Here is a 6,733-nt window from a genome sequence, read left to right on the forward strand (position 1 = left end):
TCAATATAATAGTATTTTCTGGTTGTACCGAAAAAAAAATAAACCAACCAGCAAATAATTTCAACTCTTAAATAAAAAGTATTTACAGCAGCAACATGGATGGAGCTAGAGATTGTCAAACTGAGTAATGCCAAGGAAAAACAAATATCATATGATGTCACTTATATGTGGGATCTTAAAAAATGGTACAAAAAAACTTACAAAACAGAAACAGAGTCACAGATGGAGAAAACAACCTTATGATTAGGGGTGGGAGGGAGGGAGGGAGGGATAAACTGGGATTGACAAAGACACATACTATATATCAAATAAATACCACAGTATACAGTATAGTACAGGAAACGCCACTCAATACTCTGGTTTAGGCCTATATAGGAAAGAATCTAAAACAAGACTGGATATATGTATACCTAATTCACTTTGCTGTGCACCTGAAACTAACACAACAGTGTAAATCAACTATGCTCCAATAAAAAAAGTACTTGCACTTTAAAAATGAAGTAGGATTTCTACTTTCTTAAAAATACTACTGGAGCTACTAAAAAACTTTGCATTTACAAAATAATTGATAAAAATATTCCTCTGGATTGTTTGAGAAGGGACCACTGATAGACTAGGGTGTGTGATATTAATCACACGTAACTTCTTTCTTTCCTTGTTTTCAGTCTCTCCATTTGATGCAGGTAAATCTTTAGTCTCTTGGGTGGCCATTTCCACCTGTTTTCCCTTTGCTCCCTTTTGCCCTTTTGTATCTGAAGATTCATCCTTTCCTGTTGCCTTCTTTGGCTTTGTTTCCACTTTGGCAGGAGTAGATTTAGTTGACAACCTCCCAGGTCGCCTCTTGGGCTCCTCCTTCCCCATCCCTGATGAGGAGTTGACCTTCCTCTGGGGCACCCTGGCAGCAGAGTGGGCACGTGCTGGGAGTGGTGAGAGGAGTCTGGAAGCTGGTCTGCCTGCCCACGGCTGCTCCTTCCCCTGCCGGAGCAGCTGGGACACCTCATGGACCCTATTCTTGTTTTTTTTTGTTTTATTCTTTTTCCTTTTTGGTGTTCTGATTGAGAGACTTTTACTACCCTTGTCACCCAGATCACCGGTCTGTTTTTTTCCCTTCTCTGACTTCCTGCTGGTTTCCACTAGTGTATTTTGGTGTCAGTAAACGAATTCAAAAGTTCTAAATCTTTCTTTTTTATAGTTTCTAGCCCTTTGCTGAAGGAGGCTTGCAACTCGCCTAGGCTTTTGGTGATTCTCTCATCAAGTTCATCCAGTTTTCTACTGAGTCTGATGAACATCTTTACAACTGTTATTCTGAATCCTCTGTCTGGTAAGTTTCTTATCTCCTCTTCATTCAGTTGTTTTTCTGAGAGATCCTATTTGAAAGATATTCTTTGAAAGACATTTTGTAGTTCCTTCATTTTGCCTAACTCTGTGTTTTTTTCTACGTATATCAGCTTTGTCGCCCAGCCTTGAAAGAGTGGCCTTATGTAGGAGGTGTCCTATAGGGTCCAGTGGTGCAATCTCCCCTGGTCAACAAAGCCAGGTGTCCCAGGGTATCCCCTGTGTGGGCTGTGTGCCTCCTGTGATGGATGGACAGCAGTTGTTGCAGCTGTGTTGGTGAGTGAGATTGGTCCCCAGGCAGACTTGGCTGTGACTGCTGCAGATGGCCTTAGTAGGTCAAGCTGGTCCCTGGCCCAAATGTCTACGGGCTCTGGATGAAACTGCTGTGGGGAGGGGGTGCTGGTGTATAGGTGGCCTCTTGAGTTCTCAGGGGAAAGCAGGGGCAGGGCAGGTGGTGTTAGTTAGGCTGATGGAGACTGATTGAAATGGTGCTCAGCAGTACCACGCCAGCTACGTGGAAAGTAAAAACAAATGCTGTCTGCCAGCACTTCCGTCCCTAAAGTTCCACTGGACCGCTGCCCCTCTGGTGCATACCCTGAAATTAGTCAATGAGTCAATGACTCTCTTTCTTGCATGGCCCAGGCACTTTTCAAACTGCTGCCTCTGTGATGGACTTTGGAGCAAGTGAGTTTCTTTGTGAGTCCTTTAAAAGTGGAGTCTCTTCCCTTTCCTACAGCCCCTGGGCTCCTCGAGATGGGAACCCTGCTGATTTTCAAAGTCAGCTGTTATGGGCACTCAGCTTCCCAGTGCAGGTTCCCCCAGGCTGGGGAGCCTGATGTGGGACCTGGACCCCTGCTCCTCAGGGGTACCTCTGCAGTTGTGATATCTCTCCTGTTTGTGGGTTGCCGCACAGGAGTGTGTGGGGGTGGTTCTCACTAGACCAGGACTCTGAGCCTCCTACCTTTCTTAATGTGGCCTTTTCCTTATACCCTTAGCTGTAGAAAATCTGTCTGCTACTCTTCAGGTCAGTTCTCAGAGGCAGCGGTTCTATATGTGGTTGTAGTTTCGGTGTGTCCTCCACCAGCTTGATATGAAACTGAACAAAATTTTTAAGAGATGGTCTGCTTCATTCCCCAGTGTTATTAATCATTTATGAGCTGTAATTTGAACACAGGTTTTCAGATCGAGGCCTGTCCAGTTAGTGTTATAATTACAATAACAACTACAAGCTCCTATTTATTGAGTACTTACTTTGGGCAAGGCTCTATCCTAAGCACTTGGCTGAAATTAAGTTCAACCTAAACGAGGGCTAGAAAAGGACTCTGGAATCGAGCTCTGCTGCCCCTTGAGCAGTCACTTGCCCCGTCACTTAGTTTCAGTGTCTGTAAAAGGGGAGACATCTGAGACCTTGGAGCATGGGCCAGATCAAATACCTGAGGAACCTATTTCCACAGCCCAAGGAGCCAGTCCTGCCCGAGTACCAGGGCACAGTGCAGTTCAGTTCAGTTCAGTCGCTCAGTCGTGTCCGACTCTTTGCGACCCCATGAATCGCAGCACGCCACAGCGTTGGGATAAGCCTCCCTCCACTCCCTTACCTCCAGAACCCGCCTCAATCTTGCCCTTGGGCTTTTACACACCTCCAGTTTCCGGAGATCTCAAGAGATCTCAAAAGAGCAGCAGAAAGGAGTACCTTTACTCCGTCAGAACCTCTCTCTTAGATGCCAGAAAAGCCAGATCAAGAGCGACCCCACGGCCTTTCAATGCCGATCACCTTCAGCTCTGCCGTTACTGTACTCTCGGCCTTTTAAACAAACCGCCCCGGAAAGTCCAATCCGAGTCCTTCCCACGGCGACCCGCGCTGTCCAACCAACGCACGTTATCTATAGCCAGGGTTAAGCCTCCTTGTACGTAGAGGACCGATTGAAAAAAGCCCGGATGTTGACGTCGGCGAGGCGCCATCCTAGTTAAGGGCAGCGCCATCCTAGTTAAGGGCAGGCCTGTGGGCCCTTCTGGCCTTTTTGTGAGGCCGGGCGGAAACAGCTAACAGCATTTCCACATTTCCCAGAAGCCTCTCTGCGAAGCACAGACGTTTCCCGTGGTGCTGCCCCCGGTCCCGTTGAAGGTGGCAGATGTGCCCTGGGAGGCCGGGACCCAGCGGACGAGGGAAATCAACCGAGGGGCCGGGAGCTTCGACGGATGTGGCCGGGTACTTATTCCCGGAGGAGTGGGGATGTTTTGCGGCCCGCCCAGAGGGCCATGAACCTGGACATGATGCTGGAGACTTACAGCCTCCTGGCCGCGCTCCTTGCGGCCCCGGCGGCTCGGCGAGGACGCAGTACTCTGTGGGAGGGGAGGACTGATGTGCCCAGAGGCGAGTGGGTTGGAAGTGTGGGGCACTGGGCAGGCGTCCTCAGCTTGCCTCTCAGGTTCTCAAGGGAGGCCAGTGTTTCCCTTTGAAGTGAAGTGAAAGTCGCTCAGTTGTGTCCGACTCTTTGCGACCCCATAGACAACTATACAGGCCATGGAATTCTCCAGGCCAGAATACTGGAGTGCATTGGGTAGCCGTTTCCTTCTGCAGGGGATCTTCCTAACGCAGGGATCGAACCCAGATCTCCAGGATTGCAGGCAGATTCTTTACCAGCTGAGCCACAGGGACCCTTCTAGGAGGTAGTTAAGACCCCATACCTGCTTCTACCCCTTGGTGAAAGGAGAGGTGCCGGCTCAGGATCCAGATCTCAGCTGCTGTTAGCAGAGAGGAGAGAAATATAAACGCCTCCCCTACTCTGATCCTTTGCACACATTCCCTTCTCCAGAGCCCCTCCGTGTCTCCCTGAATCTCATCTCCAGAAAGCTTCCTTTCTCACCGTACAGTGGCCCAAGTGAGTGAAAGTCGCTCAGTCATGTCCGACTCTTTGCAACGCTATGGACTGGAATAGGTAGCCTTCCCTTCTCCAGGGGATCTTCCTGACCCAGGAATCGAACCGGGGTTTCCTGCATTACAGGCAGATTCTTTACCAACTGAGCTATCAGGGAAACCCTGATATAACGGAAGCTATCCGGGGAAGCACAATGGCCCAAGAGAACACCTAAATTAGGACTAGTAGCACTCTTGGGTGGAGAAAGCAGTGGCAGTCCACTCCAGTACTCTTGCCTGGATGGAAGAGCCTGGTAGGCTGCAGTCCATGGGGTCGCTAAGAGTCTGACTCGACTTCACTTTCACTTTTCACTTTCATGCATTGGAGAAGGAAATGGCAACCCACTCCAGTGTTCTTGCCTTGAGAATCCTAGGGACGGGGGAGCCTGGTGGGCTGCCGTCTATGGGGTCACACGTTGTCAGACATAACTGAAGCAACTTAGCAGCAGCACTCTTGGGACTGCATTGCTGCCATCTCTTAGGAGGGCACCTTCAGCCACCTGCTGTTAGTGTTCAGCATGAAGGCTGAACTCACTTCCTTTTAACTTTTTATTTTGTAGTGGCTCAGGTGGTAAAGAATCTGCCTGCAAAGCAGGAGACCCAGGTTCGATCCCTGGGTCAAGAAGATGCCTGGAGAAGGGAATGGCTACTCACTCCAGTATTCTTGCCTGGAGAAGAATTGTAGCCTGGCGGGCTGCAGTCCAAGGGGTCGCAAAGAGTGGGACACAATTGAGCGACTAACACTTTCAGTTTCATAGCAGATTAACAATGTTGTGATAGTTTCAGATGGACAGTAAAGGGACTCAGCCATACATATACATGTATCCGTGCGTGCCTGCTAAGTCGCTTCAGTCGTGTCTGATTCTTTGCGACCCTGTGGGCTATAGCCCCACCCCCAGGTTCCTCTGTCCAAGGGATTCTCAATGGATTGGGTTTCCATGCCCTCTTCCAGGGGATTAAACCAGTGTCTCTTACATCTCCTGCACTGGCAGGTGGGTTCTTTACCACTAGCACCACCTGGGAAGCCCCTAAGTGTATCCATTCTCCTCCAAACTTCCCTCCTGTCTAGGCTGCCACATAACCTGGAGGAGAGTTCCCTGTGCTCCACAGGTCTATCCATTTTATTTTATTTTATTATTATTTTTTTTTACCACAAATAAGATCTTTTATTTGTCACCATTAAGAGTCTGCATTTTAAACCGATTCTTGGACTGGTGGCTCGTATCCATCAGCTCGTTCAACTTTAGCACCTGTCTCATCCCCAGTAGCTTTTCCAGAACTACTACCTTCACCATGTAGCTCCATGAGTTTTCCCAATTCAAATTTGGGCTTCTTCAGCATTTTTACTTTTCTAACGAAGACATCATGGAGTGGATAAATAGATTGGCAAGACTTTTCTATGTCTTTTCCAATGCTATCTGGAATCAGTTTATTGACCACCTCTTTCAGGTCGTTGGTCTGCACCTCTCGGGTCATGATCTCCATCATCTTCTTGTGGATCTGGCGCACCTGCTGGTGCTGGGCGTAAGGTCTTCCGAATCTGATTGTTGCGCTTTTTAGTAAAACCCACACAGAACAGACGAAGCAAGTAACCATCGGTAGTCTTGACGTCAACGTGAGCTTCAATCATGGTCTGCCATTTTTTGACCATGGAGCACATTTTGTCACGGGTAAGATCCATACCATGAAAGTTAGTCAGGCAGTTTTTGCCCTGAACATCCTCAGTAATTAGCTTGAATTTTCTAAATGCTACTTCATCATTCTGCAGATCAGCAAGACTCACTTCAAAAACACGACCTTTGAGGCCATCAGATGCAATTTTGGTTCCTTGAGTTCTCGTGACCAATGTTTTCCCAATATTCCTTATATTGAACATAGCTGGTGCTTTCACATCATACCAATCTTTTTTAGAAAATGGGTCAACCACTTTCTTCTTGGCTCCCTTTTTGCCTCCTTTCGTAAGGCGCTTGTTCTTGCCGAACCTATCCATTTTAAATACAGCAGTTGAACCCATTTTCTGAGGCTCCCACTCACACTTGGAAACTAATTCACCTAACTGGCTTTTCTTTCTGGGTTATTTCCTCCCTTACAGAGTGTTCTGCTTTCTGAACTGCAGCTGGAAATATGCTGGGGAATTTTTTAAGAAGGAGTATATTACTTGTGATTAGAGTTGAAATCACAACATAGTTATCTTCCATCTTTATTTTTACCATAATGTTTTTATGTGTCAACAGTTGAGAGGTCTTTCTGACCCATTGAGATTTGCTAGCCCTACTTTAGAACAGGAAACTCTTAAAAGAATAAACACAAGGTTGGTGGGACTAAGTATGTCTGCATGTAAGGAGTGGTGCTGGAGGCTCAAATATTGGTATCTCTTGACCAAAGACTTCTCTGAATATGTTTTCCAAAAATGATTATTAATGGGAACTGAGGGTTACTTTTACTTTGCCACATAGCCTCTTCTGAATTGGTAGACCTGGCTTC

General features: G+C 47.3%; 1 pseudogene; it reads right to left on the bottom strand.

Moving 5' to 3' along the window:
• Positions 1-5,389: 5,389 nt before the first annotated feature.
• LOC128043838 (40S ribosomal protein S3a-like) lies at positions 5,390-6,263 on the bottom strand (annotated as a pseudogene).
• Positions 6,264-6,733: the final 470 nt, after the last annotated feature.

The sequence above is a fragment of the Budorcas taxicolor genome, chromosome 2 (assembly GCF_023091745.1).
Source record: "Budorcas taxicolor isolate Tak-1 chromosome 2, Takin1.1, whole genome shotgun sequence".
In the NCBI taxonomy this organism is placed as follows: Eukaryota; Metazoa; Chordata; class Mammalia; order Artiodactyla; family Bovidae; genus Budorcas; species Budorcas taxicolor.